This window comes from Bombina bombina, chromosome 3, assembly GCF_027579735.1.
Source record: "Bombina bombina isolate aBomBom1 chromosome 3, aBomBom1.pri, whole genome shotgun sequence".
Classification (NCBI taxonomy): domain Eukaryota; kingdom Metazoa; phylum Chordata; class Amphibia; order Anura; family Bombinatoridae; genus Bombina; species Bombina bombina.
In genome coordinates this window covers 930,134,850-930,156,716 of record NC_069501.1, presented here as the reverse complement: position 1 = coordinate 930,156,716, position 21,867 = coordinate 930,134,850, and positions in this window count along the sequence as shown.

The window sequence follows — 21,867 nt, the reverse complement described above, 5'->3', positions numbered from 1 at the left end:
GGCGGAATGCCGAAACATGTCAGCAGCTGTCTGAGCTGAACCCTTTTGCAAGGAATAGCACCCTTTATCTCCTTTATGCCTTTTTTGTTTTAAATGATAAAATAAAATTGAACTTCTTACTTTATCTCAGTGCTCCGCGTTCTTTCTTTCATGCTGTTTCTATGACCTAGCAGCGTGAGCACTGAGAGAGGAGACTGCTCCTCATTACAATCCCTGATACTCGCACTGCTGAACGGACACTGCAGCTATCACAGCCTACCAGGAGATTCGCCTTGGATTGATTCCCCTCCAATCAGGAGTAAGCTACTGAGCTGAGGATACATCCCCACCAATCGGGTGAGAGATTACACTAAGGAAGGATAGATGGTTCACGCCCCCCCTCGCTCCAGGAACGTCTGACGAGGGATCACAGGGACCAATAGCGGACGCAGGAAGTTTGTTTCTCACCGGACAGGCTGGAGTTGCCACCGGAACACTGTGTTTAACCGCTTAGAGGATTTTCATACCCTGCCCCCAGGACCGGACGCTTCGTAGGTGAGAGGAGGAGGGGGGTAAGTTTACACCACACCACGGCTGTTGGTATTTATATATTCTGAGTGTCTGCATAGTTATGTCTACATTCATACTACAGTGACTTTGTTGTATAACCTATACCGGACACGCATACCTGGGACTACACCTCTTTGTTATTATACCTGTAAAATAAAACCTAACCTAAGTTACACTAACACCTAACACTACACCATAATTAAATTAATTACCTACATTAAATACAATAAAATACAATTAAATAAAATTAACTAAAAGTACAAAAAAACAAACAAACACTAAATTACAGAAAATAATAAACAAATTACAAGATTTTTTAAACTAGTTACACCTAATCTAATCCCCCTAACAAAATAAAAAAGCCCCCCCAAAATAAAAAAGCCCTACCCTACACTAAATTACAAATAGCCCTTAAAAGGGCCTTTTGCGGGGCATTGCCCCAAAGTAATCAGCTCTTTTACCTGTAAAAAAAAATACAAATCCCCCCCCAACATTAAAACCCACCACCCATACAACCAACCCTACTCTAAAACCCACCCAATACACCCTTAAAAAAAAACTAACACTAACCCCTTGAAGATCACCTTACCGGGAGAAGTCTTCACCCAACCGGGCCGAAGTCCTCAACGAATCCGGCAGAAGTGGTCCTCCAGACAGGCAGAAGTGGTCCTCCAGACGGGCAGAAGTCTTCATCCAGACGGCATCTTCTATCTTCATCCATCCGGCGCGTAGCGGCTCCATCTTCAAGACATCCGACGCGGAGCATCCTCTTCGGCCGATGTCTTCTTGCTGAATGAAGGTACCTTTAAGTGACGTCATCCAAGATGGCGTCCCTTAGATTCCGATTGGCTGATATTATTAAAAAGGTACGCTGGGCCGGAATAGTGATGAGCGTACCTGCTAGTTATTTGTTAACTAGCAAAAGTTGTCAGATAGTGCCAAATTTGCATTCAGAACATCTGTAATGACGTAAGCATCGATCTGTGTTGGACTTTGCCCGGCGGATCGTATGTTATGTCACAAAATTCTACGCTGGGCCGGAATAGTGGCGAGCGTACCTGCTAGTTATTTGTTAACTAGCAAAAGTTGTCAGATAGTGCCAAATTTGCATTCAGAACATCTGTAATGATGTAAGCCTCGATCTGTGTTGGACTTTGCCCGGCGGATTGTATGTTATGTCACAAAATTCTACTTTTGCTGGTCTGTAGGGTTTGATAACTAAGTGGAATCAGGCTCGCCACAAATACGCTGCGGAATTCCAGCGTATTTGCGGTTGACGGCTTAATAAGTAGATGCCAATAACTTAACAGCAAGTGAGAGAAAAGCAGTTTTTGAATTATAAAACAACACTGACATTGTCATTCTTTCTTCTGATAAGGGTGGCAATGTTTAAAGGGACACTGTACCCAATTTTTTTCTTTTGTGATTCAGATAGAGCATGACATTTTAAGCAACTTTCTAATTTACTCCTATTATCAAATTTTCTTCATTCTCTTGGTATCTTTATTTGAACTGCAAGAATGTAAGTTTAGATGCCGGCCCATTTTTGGTGAACAACCTGGGTTTTCCTTGCTGATTGGTGGATAAATTCATCCACCAATAAAAAAGTGCTGTCCAGAGTACTGAAACAAACAAAAACTTAGATGCCTTCTTTTTCAAATAAAGATAGCAAAAGAACAAAGAAAAATTGCTAATAGGAGTAAATTAGAAAGTTGCTTAAAATTGCATGCTCTATCTGAATCACAACAGAAAAAATTGGGTTCAGTGTCCCTTTAAGTGTTGAATAAGGTTGATTATGTTGCTGAAATCAATCGCCAATTGAGTGACACATTAACATTCAAAAAATGATCTAATAATCCCACTTTGGTGTTTAAGATAAAATTATCTAGGTTACTAGAGGAAGGATTGCCATTAGTAATTTTTTATCAAGATTCAGTGAACAGTTTACTACCTGAATCCCTAATAACCCCTAATACTTCTATTTCCCACATGTTTGGGATATGTGCTATCAATTACTTTTTAGATAGGGGTTCTACCTTTCTAGAGGAAGAAAAGAACTATATTTATGAGGTTGTGGAGTTTCTTCTCACGCATAATTTTTTCATGTTAGATGGACAATTTTTTCTGCAATGCTGTGGCATTGCGATGGGTGCAAAATTTGCCCCATCCTCACAAATTGATTTGTGGGTGGGAGCTTTTAAATCCAGGAATGTTTATACTTACAGAATTGTCATTTATATGCATTTCATTGGCAATTTAATCTTGCAGACTTTTGTGTTGCTGTTTAACATTGCATGCTCTATCTGAATTATGAAAGTTTGATGTTGACTTGAGTGTCCTTTTAAAGTCTGCGTTTTTTGTGGCTAAATCATTTGATAAACTTTTCTAAAGCATTGTGATTGACCAAGGGTAATGCAATTTAGCTATTTCACTATTTTGTCCATTGAATCATTAAAAATAACAATTAAAAAAAAAAAATAACTCTTTGGTAGTGTTTTGTTTTCGCTTTCTGGCGTTTCAACAAATTTTCAGGATATGTTTTTAAAGAAGCTGTAAACCAAATTAAATAGATATTAAACTGATGATATTATTATAGCTAAACATGTCATAGGACTTTTATCTGTGCTTTTTAAATATCAGGGTCTAGGAAGCACCATAATATTTGAAAGAAAGTGTATAGACAGCTGAATTCTGAAGTCTAAAAAGCTTTAGTGGAGATATGCCAAACTCAATATGGCATCAGAAATTTAAAGTTCCTACAGCTTTGCTGAGAGTAAGTGATTCATTCATTCCAATGTACCTCTCACAGCAGTTTACATCCAGTTGGGGTGGCAGACATCCAGTAACTATATTGATCTTGAGTATACAAGGATGATAAGTGATGAAAGCTAAATTAATGTCTACACCAAATAGCAATTCAACATAAGGACACATTTCATTTTTTCCCTTGATACTAATGCTCAAGGGAGATATTTTAGGACATATTTTTCTCAAATAATAACCATTAGATTAAAACTTAACTGTAACACTGAAACAGTCATTGACCTTGCTCTATATTTAATATTAGCAACTGACATATTTTTAGCTATGTATGAAGTCTATTATATATTAAAATATGCATATTTTATAGGAGATGTGTTTGTAATGCAAACAGAAGTATTATAACTATAATATGAGGGCAACAGGTTTTGAAAACCGATCTCAGTATTTCAAAATGTAATATACCCTGAAAGCCATTTTCAATTCAGTAAATTGCAAGGTAACGCAAGATATGTTGAGAACCTGCTTACAATAAACTAAGGATTATGTTGCTGTGAACATTTCTTTGTACTAATTCCCTTTTGTTGTAGAAAGCAATGTAAAAGGCTTCCTAAAACATTAATGTTTCTTAGTTATATGAAACTGCAACATTAGAACTCATTATTAAACACCAACAAATTTCAAGTCAATGTATTTTGGATAAGGAAAGTCAGAAGTTCATCCCTTTACTTTTACCATATCACAATGCATATATTATTTTACCACATAATATGTGTTTGTTATTTTATTCATACTCAGAAGGGTATATGATGCCTATTTTTGTTAGTGAATTTGACCTATTTCAACTTTTAATGTTTTAAGCATAGTTTTAAAAATAACAATGAAAAAAAAAATTAACACATTTTTAATATATGAAAATTTTGTCAAACTATCACTAAAATGTAACCAATGTAAGTTAATGGTTTAGTTTTCATACGTTGGATGCCCTGTGTGTAGTCAGGGTTCCAGTACATTTCAGCATCTGAGCCTGCTCACTGCAGTATTTATTGGCTTTTTTTTGTGTCTGAAAAATAAAATGGACAAAATTCACTGATGAAGTTGTATTAATTTGCTGTATATGTTTTGTTATGTATATAGACAGGTTAGTGGCAGATTTAAGAGCAGAACTAAGGTAGCCATGTTGGAGATTAGAATAAGACTTGGTTACCTCATGAGTGCTGTCTTCTTATATAAGTCTCAAATAATGGGTGAAAGGTAACAACAACAAAACAAATATTGTGTTGTTCCCTTGGCGATCTCAGAGCTGTGGTTAACTGTTTTCCTAAAGTAAAAAGTTGCACAAAACACATACGGCTAGATTACAAGTTTTTGTCGGTAAGGCTTGCAGGGATAACAAGCCTTTTTTTCCCACTGCTCCCTTAAGACAATGCTGGTATTACAGGTTTTTTTAAACCTGGCGTTAGCCGCAAAAAGGTGAGCGTAGAGCAGAATTTAGCTCCACATCTCACCTCAATACCAGCACATCTCATCTCAATACCAGCGTTGCTTAAGTCAGCGGTAAGCTGGCTAAACATGCTCATGCATGATTTCCCCATAGGAAACAATGGGGCTGAGCTGGCTGAAAAAAAACCTAACACCTGCAAAAAAGCAGCGTCCAGATTCTAGCGCAGCCCCATTGTTTCCTATGGTGAAAGGAATTTTATGTCTACACCTAACACCCTAACATGAACCTCGAGTCTAAACACCCATCTAATAATTCCCTACCCTACACTAAATTACAAATAGCCTTTAAAAGGGCCTTTTGTGGGGCATTGCCTCAAAGTAATCTGCTCATTCACCTGTAAAAAAATATAATACCCCCCAACATTAAAGCCCACCACCCACACACCCAACCCTACTCTAAAACCCACCCAATCCCCCCTTAAAAAAAACTAACACTACCCCCCTGAAGATCTCCCTACCTTGAGCCATCTTCACCCAGCCGGGCACAAGTGGACCTCCAGAGGGGCAGAAGTCTTCATCCGATCTGGGCAGAAGAGGACCTCCAAACGGCAGAAGTCTTCATCCAGACAGCATCTTATATCTTCATCCAGTTTAGAAATTGTAAAAGAGAAATACTATTGTATTTTTATGCGCATTAATTCCCCAACACAATTATACCCTGTAAACAAGGAGGAAAAAATTCCTTACCAAAATAATAGGGGTGGGGGGTGCTCAATATCCTGTATAAACATAGGAAAATGTAGAGAGAAAAAATGGATATAACAAAGCACTCAAACGGTACTGATTAAAGATAATTCTCTATATAAGTGGATTTGCAGGACTTGGGTATATTGTATAAAACGTAACTTTTAATAGTTAAAAATAAAAATATATGTATAAATAGTGACAAACATTCACACAATCAGGTGTCTATAAAACTAGTTAAAATAGATGATGAATGCTGAAATGCCAGATATTAGCCATATAATGTGTGTTAAGTGGGTAGGTCTGGTAAGGAAGCACCATAAAATGCTCACGGATTGCACAGAAACTGTATAGCAAAAGAGGTTTGACCTCACACAATAATTATCTAACTAGTGCAATGCTGGAGTGGTGCTATCACTTGTCAGAGTCCCACACTATGTATAATAGCACAAAATTAAATTAGACAATCATTCCCATAAAGATACTGGTCTGTGGTATGAGCCAATTCAAAACTCAACAGCCAGGTAAAGATACTATCAAAGTCACTTATATGTTAACATCATGTGTAGCTATTTACGGTTTAACCCACATATGGGGTGTGTTATATGGGTAGGTCTGGCAAGGAAGCACCATAAAATGCTCACGGATTGCACAGAAACTGATCTGCAAAAGAGGATTGACCTCACACAAAAATTATCTAACTAGTGCAATGCTGGAGCGGTGCTATCACTTGTCAGAGTCCCACACTATGTATCAAAAAATTGAGTTAGACAATAATTCCCATAAAGATACTGGTCTGTTGTTTGAGCCAATTCGAAACTCAACAGCCAGGTAGGGATACTATCGTAGTCACTCATATGTTAACATCCATATGTAGCTATTTGCGGTTTAACACACACACAATATAACAATCAGCATTCATCCAGAGCACCTGATGCGCATTTCGCCACGTCCGTGGCTTTCTCAAAGGCTAACCCGTCCTGCCTCGTCCTAAGTGCTTAAATATCGCTCAGAACCAATCACGGGTGAGTATTCATACACACCCTCTTCACGCTGGCCAATAACCAATGATCTACCCTATTGGGTAGGTGTTTGTCACATGACTTTTCTCGACAGTGACATGTACAAGTAGGCGTGACTCTTCACGCAAATGTCAATATGTCGTAAGTTAATACTCTCCAAAATTACATCAGAGGGATATAAGTAGAATATTTCAAGTTCCATATGTTAGATTACATTTGTCTCCATGTAGCATGGTGATTGTCTAGCATGTCTAATATCCACACTTATCGCCACCAATGTTTGCACTACTGTTTGTATGTTATCAGACATGTGTGGTATACTTTGTCTTATTTACCTATATATGTCAATTCACATAGTCTTTGTAGATTCACCAGATCATAATTATACCTGTGAATAGATCCAGGGATTGCGGAAAGTAAATGGTCTTATCTTTATTTCAAGGAGATTATAGTTATAGGGGTAAATCCTTAGCGTAATATTCTTACATCACACATTATTATTAGGATTGTTCCTTAACGACATAAACAATAATCATATACAGGCTAGTTATTAGAGCAATACCTTATATAAATAAAGATCTGTGTATAACATACATGCTAAAAGAATACTCGTGTTTTAAACAACACTAAGTTCATATCTTGTTACTACCTATGCTTTCATGTCTTGTAAGATCATGTTGTTTGGGTTTCAGTCTACTGTTACCCTGTAGTCTTATGCAAATGATACGCTCATGAGTGACTCCATATTGCTGTACAGATCTTAGTATCCTTGATAAAAGCAATACACCCCTAGTTTTATCAATGTTTTATTGATGGTATTCATGTTATCTGTGTCGCTTACACAAATAATCATGTAATTGTGAGTATGTAAAGGTATGAAGTAGTGTGTCAGATATTTACATACCTACGCCGACCATATTCTCTCTTAGTACCAAACATAGTTAAGAATTCATAGCTCCTATGGGATTCATATAGGATGTTTACACAGATAATCAAGTACTAATACTTCATAGTTCAACAGAATTTAAAGCCATCCTAAAGCACAAAGAGTGCCAAGATTATATTGTTGATTTCTAGGTAATGGTTTAATTTATAAATGAAGCCGTCTATTTGGAGCCATGAGTTCCATAAGCGCCACTATGTTAGAAAAGGTAGACACATATTAAATCATAATTCATTCTTTGTCACTCATTAGTACAATAAACACATAGTTGCATCCATATCTTAGTCATTTTATTTGTTCTTATTTTGATCAATATGTGCATTTAAATGTTAAAGGATCATTTTTGATCAATGTTACCAAAGTTTTGAAGAACAGATAGCAGGTAGTTGTAACAAATATTACTCCTTTCCTAGATATTCTAGCTCACTAGCCCTTGTTCTTGAACAAAATAATACTCAGGACATATTCTGATTATCAATTTTGGTTACTAATTTCACAAGAAAGAATTATATCCATCTTGTTCATTGAGACCTAATGGTGCTAGAGTGTCCAACCAAAATATCCAGCGACATTCCGCTTGAAGTAACATAGTTTCCACATTTCCTGCTCTAATACCAGGTTTTATTACTTGCAGTACTGATACTTTCAGTTCGGGTTTGGTACCATGGTTCTTTAGGTAATGTTTAGCCACCGGGGTCAGATTCTTGCCTTTCTCTTGATCTTTTAGACAGTTCTTTATACTACTTATGTGTTCACCCAGTCGCGTACGTAGCTCTCGAGTGGTTATTCTCATGTACCTTTTGCCACATTTACATAGCATACAGTATACCACATTTTTGGTTTTGCAATTGGCAAACCCAAGCATCCGTTTTATGTTTCCTGTTCGAGTCGTATATTCTCTCTCATTAGAGATGTATTGACAGAAACTGCATGTACCACATATTACCTATTGTCGGAGCTCTTCTCCAACTCGTCTTTATTCTCTCACCTACATATGGTGATAGATCCTTGTCAGATTTGAGAATTCCACTGTGTTTATTTAGAATATTTGTGATTTTATCATGGCTATTGTTATAGGTGGTCACAAATCTAACTTCTTTTTCAGCAACTTGTACCTTCTTTTTAGGGGTTAATAGTGATTCCCTGGGTGTCCTCTTTGCTCTCTGATAGGCTTTGCGTATTATCCTGCGACTGTAACCTCTATTTTTGAGTCGTATTTTCAATTCTCTTGCTCTCTCATTAAACACTTTGAAATCCGTGCAGTTTCTCCTTATCCTGAGGAATTCCCCCGTGGGGATTGCATTTTTGGTTCCTCTGGTGTGGCAACTATCGTACTGAAGTATTGGGTTGGTTGCAGTTTCCTTCCTAAAGAGGTCAGTTTTAATATAGTTGCTCTCATCCCTGTAGATATTGGTATCTAAGAATTCTACTTTGTTCCTATTTATACAGTATGTCAGTTTCAAGTTGATATCATTGTGGTTCAGAATTGTAATGAATTCTTTGAACATCTCTGCACTTCCTGTCCATATTATGAAGAGATCGTCTATGTACCGGCACCACATGTTTATATGGTCAGTATATTTTGACATACTATCATTAAAAACAAATTCACTCTCCCACCACCCTAGGTAGATATTGGCATATGTAGGGGCGCAGGATGACCCCATGGCGGTGCCCTGAATTTGTAAGTAAAAATTATCATTAAAAACAAAGTAGTTATGCGTAAGTACAAATTGCAATAGTCTTATCACAAACTTATTTCTCTTTTGATTGCATACTTAGGAAGAATTCTACAGCTCTCAATCCAAATTCATGTTTAACTGAAGTATAGAGCGATTCTACATCACAGGTGACCAAAAAGGAATCTCTACATCACAGGTGACCAAAAAGGAATCTTTGTCTAGTATTAAGTCATTTACTTTGCTTAAGACAACCATAGTGTCTCGGGTATAAGATGGCAATGCCCATACTATCTCTCTCAAGTATAGATCCAGGAATTTACTTCCTTGTTCACATAGACTATTTATGCTGGAGACAATAGGTCTACCTGGCGGTGACTCTTTATTTTTGTGAATTTTGGGTAGAAAGTAGATAGTAGCAATCCTTGGATTCTTAACTTGTAAGAAAGACCATTCCTTAGAGCTGATCAGATTATCTGCCTTGACATCATTAATCAGTTTAAGGTAATCATTCAGAAATTGAGATGTGGGATTTGAAAATAAATGTTTAGAGCATTTACGATCTTTTAATTGTCTATTTGCTTCAACAATATATTTATCCTTCTCCCAGATTACAATATTTCCTCCTTTGTCCGATGGTTTGATGATCACATCATCCCACGAACTGATTTCTTTTAGTGCCTCCTCTTCTTTTTTAGTGATATTTCTTACTTTTGTATCAGGTAATTTCGAGGAAGTCATGCATAACCATTCTTAAAAAAACCTCAACCTTGAAATATTCTACTTATATCCCTCTGATGTAATTTTGGAGAGTATTAACTTACGACATATTGACATTTGCGTGAAGAGTCACGCCTACTTGTACATGTCACTGTCGAGAAAAGTCATGTGACAAACACCTACCCAATAGGGTAGATCATTGGTTATTGGCCAGCGTGAAGAGGGTGTGTATGAATACTCACCCGTGATTGGTTCTGAGCGATATTTAAGCGCTTAGGATGAGGCAGGACGGGTTAGCCTTTGAGAAAGCCACGGACGTGGCGAAATGCGCATCAGGCGCTCTGGATGAATGCTGATTGTTATATTGTGTGTGTGTTAAACCGCAAATAGCTACATATGGATGTTAACATATAAGTGACTACAATAGTATCCCTACCTAGCTGTTGAGTTTCGAATTGGCTCATACAACAGACCAGTATCTTTATGGGAATTATTGTCTAACTCAATTTTGTGCTACATAGTGTGGGACTCTGACAAGTGATAGCACCGCTCCAGCATTGCACTAGTTAGATAATTTTTGTGTGAGGTCAATCCTCTTTTGCAGATCAGTTTCTGTGCAATCCGTGAGCATTTTATGGTGCTTCCTTGCCAGACCTACCCACTTAACACACCCCATATGTGGGTTAAACCGTAAATAGCTATACATGATGTTAACATATAAGTGACTTTGATAGTATCTTTACCTGGCTGTTGAGTTTTGAATTGGCTCATACCACAGACCAGTATCTTTATGGGAATGATTGTCTAATTTAATTTTGTGCTATTATACATAGTGTGGGACTCTGACAAGTGATAGCACCGCTCCAGCATTGCACTAGTTAGATAATTATTGTGTGAGGTCAAACCTCTTTTGCTATACAGTTTCTGTGCAATCCGTGAGCATTTTATGGTGCTTCCTTACCAGACCTACCCACTTAACACACATTATATGGCTAATATCTGGCATTTCAGCATTCATCATCTATTTTAACTGGTTTTATAGACACCTGATTGTGTGAATGTTTGTCACTATTTATACATATATTTTTATTTTTAACTATTAAAAGTTACGTTTTATACAATATACCCAAGTCCTGCAAATCCACTTATATAGAGAATTATCTTTAATCAGTACCGTTTGAGTGCTCTGTTATATACATTTTTTCTCTCTACATTTTCCTATATCTTCATCCATCCGGAGCGGATCCATCTTCAATCCAGCCAACTCTGAGCCTTCCATTGATGTCCTAACAAAGAATGAAGGTTCCTTTAAATTATGTCATCCAAGATGGCGTACCTTGAATTCTGATTGGCTGATAGGATTCTATCAGCCAATCGGAATTAAGATAGGAAAAAATCCTATTGGCTGATTGGATCAGCCAATAGGATTGAGCTTGCATTCTATTGGCTGATTGGAACAGCCAATAGAATGCAAGCTCAATCCTATTGGCTGATCCAATCAGCCAATAGGATTGAACTTCAATCCTATTGGCAGATTGGATCAGCCAATAGGATTTTCCTACCTTAATTCCAATTGGAATCCTATCAGCCAATCGGAATTCAAGGGACGCCATCTTGGATGATGTCATTTAAAGGAACCTTCATTCTTGGATGAAGACTTCTGCCGCTTGGAGGACCTCTTCTGCCCGGATGAGATGAAGACTTCTGCCACTCTGGAGGTCCACTTGTGCCCGGCTGGGTGAAGACGGCTCAAGGTAGGGAGATCTTCAGGGAGGTAGTGTTAGGTTTTGTTAAGGGGGGATTGGGTGGGTTTTAGAGTAGGGTTGGGTGTGTGAGTGGTGGGTTTTAATGTTGGGGGGGTATAGTATTTTGCAAAAGGCCCTTTTAAGGGCTATTTGTAATTTAGTGTAGGGTGGGGAATTTATTATTTTTGGGGGCTTTTTTAATTTATTAGGGGAATTACAATAGGTGTAATTAGTATAAAATTCTTGTAATTCTTTTTTTTCTCCCTGTAATTTAGTGTTTGTTGTTTTTCGTAATTTAGTTTATTTAATTTAATTGTAATTAATTGTAGGTAGTTTAGGTAATTAGTTTAATTATAGTGTAGTGTTAGGTGCAATTGTAACTTAGGTTAGGATTTATTTTACTTGTATATTTGTCTTTATTTTAACTAGGAAGTTATTAAATAGTTAATAACTATTTAATAACTATTTTACCTAGTTAAAATAAATACAAACTTGCCTGTAAAATAAATATAAATCCTAAGCTAGCTACAATGTAACTATTAGTTATATTGTAGCTAGCTTAGGGTTTATTTTATCGGTAAGTATTTAGTTTTAAATAGCATTAATTTATTTAATTGTAGTAATTTTATTTAGATTATTTAAAATTATATTTAGGTTAGGGTTAGACTTAGGTTTAGGGGTTAATACCTTTAATACAGTAGTGGCGACATTGGGGGTGGCAGATTAGGGGTTAATACATGTAAGTAGGTGTCGGCGATGTTATTGACGGCAGATTAGGAGTTAATAAAATGTAACTAGTGTTTGCGAGGTGGGAGTGCGGTGGTTTAGGGGTTAATATATTTATTAAAGTGTCGGCGATGTCCGATCAGCAGATTAGGGGTTAATATATTTATTAAAGTGTTTCCGATGTGGGGGGGCCTCGGTTTAGGGGTTAATAGGTAGTTTATGGGTGTTAGTGTACTTTTAGCACTTTAGTTATAAGTTTTATGTTCCGGTGTTAGCCCATAAAACTCTTAACTACTGACTTTTAAATGCGGTAGAAGTCTTGACAGGAGATGGTCTACCGCTCACTTCTTCCAAGACTCGTAATATCCCATTAAAAAGATAGGATACGTAATTGACATAAGGGGATTTGCGGTAAGCTTGAGTCGCGGAAGAAAAGTGAGCGGTACACCTGTACCTGTCAGACTCGTAATACCAGCGGTCATTAAAAAGCAGAGTTGGGACCTCTCAATGCTGCTTTTTAAGGCTAATGCCAGACTAATAATCTAGGTGATAAAAAATAAATTACATTTACACTTATAATAACACTGTCTAATAAAAATTATTCCCAAAAATTATTGCACAAAAAAGGTATAAGAGATCAAAGATATGAAATCTCGTGTGTTGGAAAAAAGTTGCAAAAGTATCCTTACATAGACATGTATTTGCATGTACAGTATATATATATATAAATATAAATATATATATATATATATATATATTATGCAAATAGACTGTCCATTGGATTTGTGATAAGTAATAAGATTTATTTGATTAAATCATAGTGATGTTTCAGGGTCCACAAACCCCTTCCTTAGACCAGACATCAAAGTGAAAGAGCATAGTCCTTTAAAAGCCCCAAAGGCCCCACCGACTGTGTTTGAAAATTGCGCCAAAAAGTAACCCTGTTGTCAAGGTGATCTCACAACAACAGTAATCATTATTTTAAACAAGTTGTTACATACATACATACATGTGTCAACAAAATTAGTTAATATTCAAATATATTAGCCAAAATCATATAAAACCCTATTATCAAGTGCATAAATACATAAAAAAATTAGTAAATGTGACAACACAATTATTACATATTCGTATAGAGAAAAGTGAGGTGTATATCCAATATGTGTAAAATTGTGTGTGAGAACTTTACTTTGTTTTGTCCACCCTGGGACTTAAGTTATTATTTCCCTATCTGCTACACAATTATATATATATATATATATATATATATATATATATATATATATATATATATATATATATATATATATATATATATATATATATATATATACAGGGAGTGCAGAATTATTAGGCAAGTTGTATTTTTGAGGATTAATTTTATTATTGAACAACAACCATGTTCTCAATGAACCCAAAAAACTCATTAATATCAAAGCTGAATAGTTTTGGAAGTAGTTTTTAGTTTGTTTTTATTTATAGCTATTTTAGGGGGATATCTGTGTGTGCAGGTGACTATTACTGTGCATAATTATTAGGCAACTTAACAAAAAACAAATATATACCCATTTCAATTATTTATTTTTACCAGTGAAACCAATATAACATCTCAACATTCACAAATATACATTTCTGACATTCAAAAACAAAACAAAAACAAATCAGTGACCAATATAGCCACCTTTCTTTGCAAGGACACTCAAAAGCCTGCCATCCATGGATTCTGTCAGTGTTTTGATCTGTTCACCATCAACATTGCGTGCAGCAGCAACCACAGCCTCCCAGACACTGTTCAGAGAGGTGTACTGTTTTCCCTCCTTGTAAATCTCACATTTGATGATGGACCACAGGTTCTCAATGGGGTTCAGATCAGGTGAACAAAGAGGCCATGTCATTAGATTTTCTTCTTTTATACCCTTTCTTGCCAGCCACGCTGTGGAGTACTTGGACGCGTGTGATGGAGCATTGTCCTGCATGAAAATCATGTTTTTCTTGAAGGATGCAGACTTCTTCCTCAACCCGAATAGGCCCCACAAGCTCATCTTTGATGATACCAGCCCAAACCAGTACTCCACCTCCACCTTGCTGGCGTCTGAGTCGGACTGGAGCTCTCTGCCCTTTACCAATCCAGCCATGGGCCCATCCATCTGGCCCATCAAGACTCACTCTCATTTCATCAGTCCATAAAACCTTAAAAAAATCAGTCTTGAGATATTTCTTGGCCCAGTCTTGACGTTTCAGCTTGTGTGTCTTGTTCAGTGGTGGTCGTCTTTCAGCCTTTCTTACCTTGGCCATGTCTCTGAGTAATGCACGCATTGTGCTTTTGGGCACTCCAGTGATGTTGCAGCTCTGAAATATGGCCAAACTGGTGGCAAGTGGCATCTTGGCAGCTGCATGCTTGACTTTTCTCAGTTCATGGGCAGTTATTTTGCGCCTTGGTTTTTCCACACGCTTCTTGCGACCCTGTTGACTATTTTGAATGAAACGCTTGATTGTTCGATGATCATGCTTCAGAAGCCTTGCAATTTTAAGAGTTCTGCATCCCTCTGCAAGATATCTCACTATTTGTGACTTTTCTGAGCCCGTCAAGTCCTTCTTTTGACCCATTTTGCCAAAGGAAAGGAAGTTGCCTAATAATTAGGCACACCTGATATAGGGTGTTGATGTCATTAGACCACACCCCTTCTCATTACAGAGATGCACATCACCTAATATGCTTAATTGGTAGTAGGCTTTCGAGCCTATACAGCTTGGAGTAAGACAACATGCATAAAGAGGATGATGTGGTCAAAATACTCATTTGCCTAATAATTCTGCACTCCCTGTATTTATGTGTACATATATATTAATGTATTTATATGTGTATATATATATTGACAGACATACAGTATATACACATATAAACACATAAATATATACAGTTGTGCTCATAAGTTTACATACCCTGGCAGAATTTATGATTTCTTGGCCATTTTTCAGAGAATATGAATGATAACACAAAAACTTTTCTTTCACTCATGGTTAGTGTTTGGCTGAAGCCATTTACTATCAATCAACTGTGTTTACTCTTTTTAAATCATAATGACAACAGAAACTACCCAAATGACCCTGATCAAAAGTTTACATACCCTGGTGATTTTGGCCTGATAACATGCACACAAGTTGACACAAAGGAGTTTGAATGGCTATTAAAGATAACCATCCTCACCTGTGATCTGTTTGCTTGTAATTAGTGTGTCTGTATAAAAGGTCAATGAGTTTCTGGACTCCTGACAGACCCTTACATCTTTCATCCAGTGCTGAACTGACGTTTCTGGATTCTGAAGCATGGGGAAAGCAAAAGAATTGTCAAAGGATCTGTGGGAAAAGGTAGTTGAACTGTATAAAACAGGAAAGGGATATAAAAAGATATCCAAGGAATTGAGAATGAATATCAGCAGTGATCAAACTCTAATCAAGAAGGATAATGAGGGGTTTTGTTGAAACCAAACCACGGTTAGGTAGACCAACTAAAATTTCAGCCAGGAAAATTGTTCGGGATGCAAAGACTTAAAAAGAGTAAACACAGTTGATTGATAATAAATGGCTTCAGCCAAACACTAACCATGAGTGAAAGAAAAGTTTTTGTGTTATCATTCATATTCTCTTAAAAATCATAAATTTTGTCAGGGTATGTAAATTTATGAGCACAACTGTACGTACACACATATAGACATATATATAAGTGTATTAGAGCCCTTTACCATTTAGTAGATGAAAACATGAAAAAAATATATGTATGCAATATTCATATTTAATAAAGATTTTAACAATATTTACTGTGTGGGTGCTAGGTGCAAGGTTTTTTTTTTCAACAATTTTTTCTCTCCATTGACTTCTATAGGGAATGCGAAAATACGATTATGTTTGTGCGATAGTCAGTTTTATTTTTTTTTCCTCTATTGATTTCTATGGGGGAATACATGCACCTGAAGGCAATAATTTGTTAGGATTTTTGCGCTAGTCGGATTACTGCTTGCACAAAATGTATATATTTTTTTAACTTGTAATACAATTGCAACCCCTAGTAAAATTTTCAGGATCGCAAAAAAATAAATAAAAATGCACCACTTGTAATCTAGCCCTAAAAAAATGAAACAAAAAAAAATTAACATCCATTTTGCCACCTTGTTTATTCTTGCCTATGAAATCTATGCCTTGTACAATTAGAACAATGGAATCATATTTGTGAATATATCTGAAGTGTTTAGCAATAGATATATGTGGCTCTAAGTATTTAATGGCTTATATATGGACCTGTCTCTCAGGACCTTTTTTGGTTCTGCTGACTTATTGGATATTCCCCCCACACATACAGGTAAGATGATTAGATATAATATTGCAATTGATGAAAGATCTAATGTTGTGGGAGCATCCGGTAACATGTAGACTGTAATGTAAACCCCTCCTTCTAATGAGATTACATTATTGCATTTATCTGGTAATTGTGATAAAGAAAATTAACTGCTTTTTGGTCCTATGTGGAATAAAATTGCTAGCTGTTCTCTCAATGCACTTTTTGGTAAAAGAGTGAAAAATATTTGTGATAGGAAAATTGGGTAAGAGGTGTTTTCCAATATGACAAGCACCCCAAGAGATGTAATGCAGACATTGTCACAGATTATTAAAAAACACTTTGTTGCCCAACACCTCGAGTAAAAGCAATCTTTATAGAGGTATGGCTCCTCAGAAAGAGGATTGCAAGAGATTGACACCTTTAAAAACCAAGGATGGTACTTCTGCTGTAAAGAGTGAGTCTGCTCTCCCAATACTCCATTACTGGCGTGAAGGTAGTTTGAGACTCATGGTGAATATGCAGCCTGAGGAGGTGTGGCTTGCTTCCATGTACAGCAAAAGAATTTCCCCACATCTAGCCCCGAGTTGGATGTCTGCTGTAGTGGCTACAATATGGAGTGCCGAGGCATCATAAGAAAGGAATCGGTTAAAGAGTGAAGTAATGGCTGCTTGATATCCTATGGTTTTTTTTTACTATTTTTTTCCTGGTTGCTAGAGACTCAGAGGGACTTTTATATTAAGACTCATTAGGGTCAATTTATTAATGTGAGAGTGGACATGATATGATGTAGTGTATCATGTCCGCTGCACATCGATAAATGCAGACAGCATATGCTGTCAGCATTTATCATTGCACCAGCAGTTCTTGTGAACTGCTGGTACAATACCGCCCCCTTACAGATTTGCGGCCGCTAGCAGGGGGTGTCAATCAACCCGATCGTATTCGATCAGGTTGATTTCTGTTGATTTCTAACCTGTCCGCCTCAGAATAGGCGGACAGGTTATGGAGCAGCGGTCTTTAGAAGGCTCGCTGGAAACACAGGGCATCAAGCTCTGTACGGAGCTTGATAAATTGTACCCCAGCCTGAATTCTGAAGTCTATTATTTCCATGTTACATCGGACTGCACTTTCTCTGGATTTATTTATGTCTCACTTTTATAGATCTGTACTATTCATATGCCAATTTTATGGTGATAGTCTTTTTGATTTGCCATATAAAGACTCCTAGACAACATAAGACTTACTATAATTATTGCCCGATTTCATAAAGTCAATAATGGTATTTTTTATTTTTCAATTTCCTCTCAATCCACAACTCCACCTCAAGAGATAAGAGAGAGAGAAATGCAAAATAGAGCAATTAAGGTTGACTCTTCATATAATTCCAAGCCACTTCACAGAGTATTACGCATGTCATTAGGATCTTTCTGGCAAAGCTCAAACCAATACAGCAGTGTGGCACATAACCAACCACACTCTCGGCATACGTATAAATGGTTTAATTATTAAAAACACATACAGAACTCACCAAATACAATATTTCAGAAAATATACATGGGGTATAATAGTGTCCTATAAACCTCAAAAATATGGTCCAAAACACCTGCTCAATACCCTGTACCCTCTTCATAGTGCTGTTAATAGAATTCCAGTAGCTATATCTGACACGTGTTTTTCTTAAAGCTTTTTCAAGGATATTCCTTAAAAAGCTATAAACGAAACACCATTTATTATACATATTGTCTCTCTCCCTCTCTTTTGCTCTCTCTCTTCCCCCCTCTCGTTTGCTCTCTCTCCTCTCATTTGCTCTCTCTCTCCGCTCTTTTGTGCTCTCTCTCCCCCTCTCTCTTTTGTGCTCTCTCCCCCTCTCTTTTGTGCTCTCTCCCCCCTCTCTTTTGTGCACTCTCCCCCCTCTCTTTTGTGCTCTCTCCCCCCTCTCTTTTGTGCACTCTCCCCCCTCTCGTTTGTGCACTCTCCCCCTCTCTTTTGCTGTCTCTCTCCCTCTCCTTATCCCCCCTCTTCTGTTCTCTCTATCCCCCCTCTTTAGAGCTCTATGTCTCTCAAGGCAGTCGCCCCGGCATCTTGCCCTGCCCAGCTCCGCCCATGTCATGCCCGGCCCCACCCACATCACGCCCGGTCCCATCCATGTCATGCCCGGGCCACGCCCATGTTGCACCCGCCCAGCCATGCCCACTCCACCACAGCCAGATGCCAGGTCAGTTGGAAGGCCAGGTGTGTTTGTCCTCGCGCGCAGTCTCTACTGCGCATGACAGCTTCGGACAAACACACTTGGCCTTTTATTATATAGGATAGGAATAGATATAAAGGTAAAGTTATATACAGATATAAATAGAAATATTACTTTAAAACAAACATTTTCTTGTATGTGAAGTACTGTACATTAGAATGTTAAATATGTACAGTAAATATACAGTAAAACACATAAATACATATAGTTATGCATACATACTCATATTTAGACATGTAGATGTATGTATATATACATTATAGCTCTATACAGTCAAACACCTTTTTATTTACCATATACCTTTGAGCACCTATAAAGTAATTATATGAATATTTTTTATCAGGTAGTGTTTATATGAGTGTTACTTTAATTTTCAATGTTCAACAATGTAGAGGAGCGTAAAAAGTGATTGTGCTCTCGTGATTGTGTTTACTTTCAACTTGCAAAGCAATTCTTACTTGCAAAAACCCAATTTCACTAGTGCGCAAACATAATCACTCCACTTGTTATCGAGATATCTTAACGTTTTCACCAAAGTGGCTAACATTTTATTTATTAAGGACATTCCCTGATCATTATGTGCTACTATGGTTAAGAAATAGAAAAGTTCTAATAGTCTTTTTACTTAGATTTCTTTCACATATGAGACCCAAGAGCGGTCTCCTATTTTTCATTGTTTCTTAATTCCCATAAGGTTCAAAGGTGGCCTTGTGTGTAATACAGAGGGCTTTAACTCAACCAAATTTAGCTTATAAAATCAAAAGAGAGGGTTTTCAATTTCTGAAGCCTAATGCAAGTATATTGTTGGTTAATTAATATTTAATGACTTTCATGTGTGTATAATGTCTCTCGTATATCTTATCATCTCATTTTATTTGTACGCTACAAATCAATAAAAAAACATTACATATAAAACATAAGTAAAACATATGTTTATTATTGAAGTAAATTTATACAAAGAGTTTTTTTAAATTCAAGATGACAGTGAAGGTCTCAAAGGTGTGTGTATATATATATATATATATATATATATATACTATAATTGCGTTTGTAACGCGCCCGTCGCCGTTGTCAGTTGCGCACGCATCCTCAAAGGAATGTTGGTTGCGCAAGCCTCCAAAAGAATTCAGCTGAATGCAGCGTAGGCAAAGTAAGCATTAAGAAAAAAAAAACACATAACCGCCTGCACGAAAGAACAAAATAACCTAACCACCCGCGCAAAATAATAAAAAACCTAACCGCCCGCACAAAATATGATAAAAAAAACTAACTGCCCGCACAAAGTATTAACAAATATCTAAACCGCCAACCCCAACTTTGCAAAATAATAAAGTAATTAACCACTAATCCGCAAATTAAACAATGCAAATAACATAATTAAAATATTAACCCCTAACCCCCCACTTCGCAATAAACCTAATTAACCTAATAACCCTAAACCGCCAAACCCCCACAATGCAATAAACCTAATTAACCTATTAACCCCTAAACCGCCAACCCCCAAATCACAATAAACCTAATTAACCTATTAACCCCTAAACCACCAAACCCCCACATCGCAATAAACCTAATTAACCTATTAACTCCTCCCCCCACAACGCAAATAACTAATTTAATTACTAAGCCCCTTAACCTAACACCCCCTAAATTAACCCCAAATTTTATCAAATAAAAAAATACTAAGTTACAATTAAAATAAAAATCCTAACATTAATTAAAAATTAAAACCTATCATTAAATTATAAAACAATAATATAAAATTACAAAAAATAAAAAAGTCTAAAATTACAGAAAAATAAAATAAACAAAATTATCAAAAATAAAAAAATTAAACCTAATCCCTATGAAAATAAAAATCCCCCCAAAATAAAAACACCCCCTAATCTAAAATAAACTGCCAATAGTCCTTAAAAGGGCCCTTTGTAGAGCCTTACCCTAAGTTAAACAGCTCTTTCACATGTCCCCCCCAACAGTAAAACCCCCCACCCACCAAACCCCCCAAAATAAAAAAAACTAACACTAAAAAAACCTAAACTATCCATTGCCCCTAAAGGGGCATTTGTATGGGCATTGCCTTTAAAAGGTAATTCGGCTCTTTTATGCCCTTAAAAGGGCAATCAGCTCTTTTACAGCCAAAAAAACCCTAATCAAAAGAAAAGCCACCCCAAAAAATAAAAAAAAGCCTAAGTCTAACCCCAAAATAGGTACTCACCATTCCTGAAGTCCGACGGAGAAGGTCTTCTTCCAGGCAGTGAAGTCTTCTTGGAGGCGGCGACATCTTCTTCCAGCACGGGGACCTCTTCTAGCTTCATCCAGGACCAAGGCGATGTGGAGCGGAGGTGACTGAGGAACAAGACTGGCGACCGTGGAGCCATCCAGCGTGGAGATCCTCTTCGTACGATCACCGCAGCACACTTAACACCATTTTTAAACGGGTACCTTGCATTCCCATTGGCTGACATTTTAAAAAAGCCAATAGGATGAGAGCTACTGAAATCCTATTGGTAGATTTGAACAGCCAATAGGATTTCAGTAGCTCTAATCCTATTGGCTGATTGGAGCGGGCCTTATGAGTATCTTGTAATGCCCTTTGGCCTATGTAATGCTCCTGCTGTTTTTCAGGAATTTAGTAATGATGTCCTACGAGATATGTTGCAACAGTGTGTTGTGGTGTACTTAGACGGCATCCTCATACACTCACCCACATTTGAGGCTCATCGTTCTGATGTTACACGGGTTCTTCAGAGACTACGTAAGAACGGCCTGTATTGTAAACTCGAGAAATGTGAGTTCTATCAGACTCAAGTAACCTTCCTAGGATATGTTATCTCTGTTGCAGGGTTCTCCATGGATCCTGACAAGTTATCTGCAGTTCTGCAGTGGCCTCGCCCAGTTGGTCTTCGGTCTATTCAACGGTTTTTGGGGTTCGCCAATTACTATAGAAAGTTTATT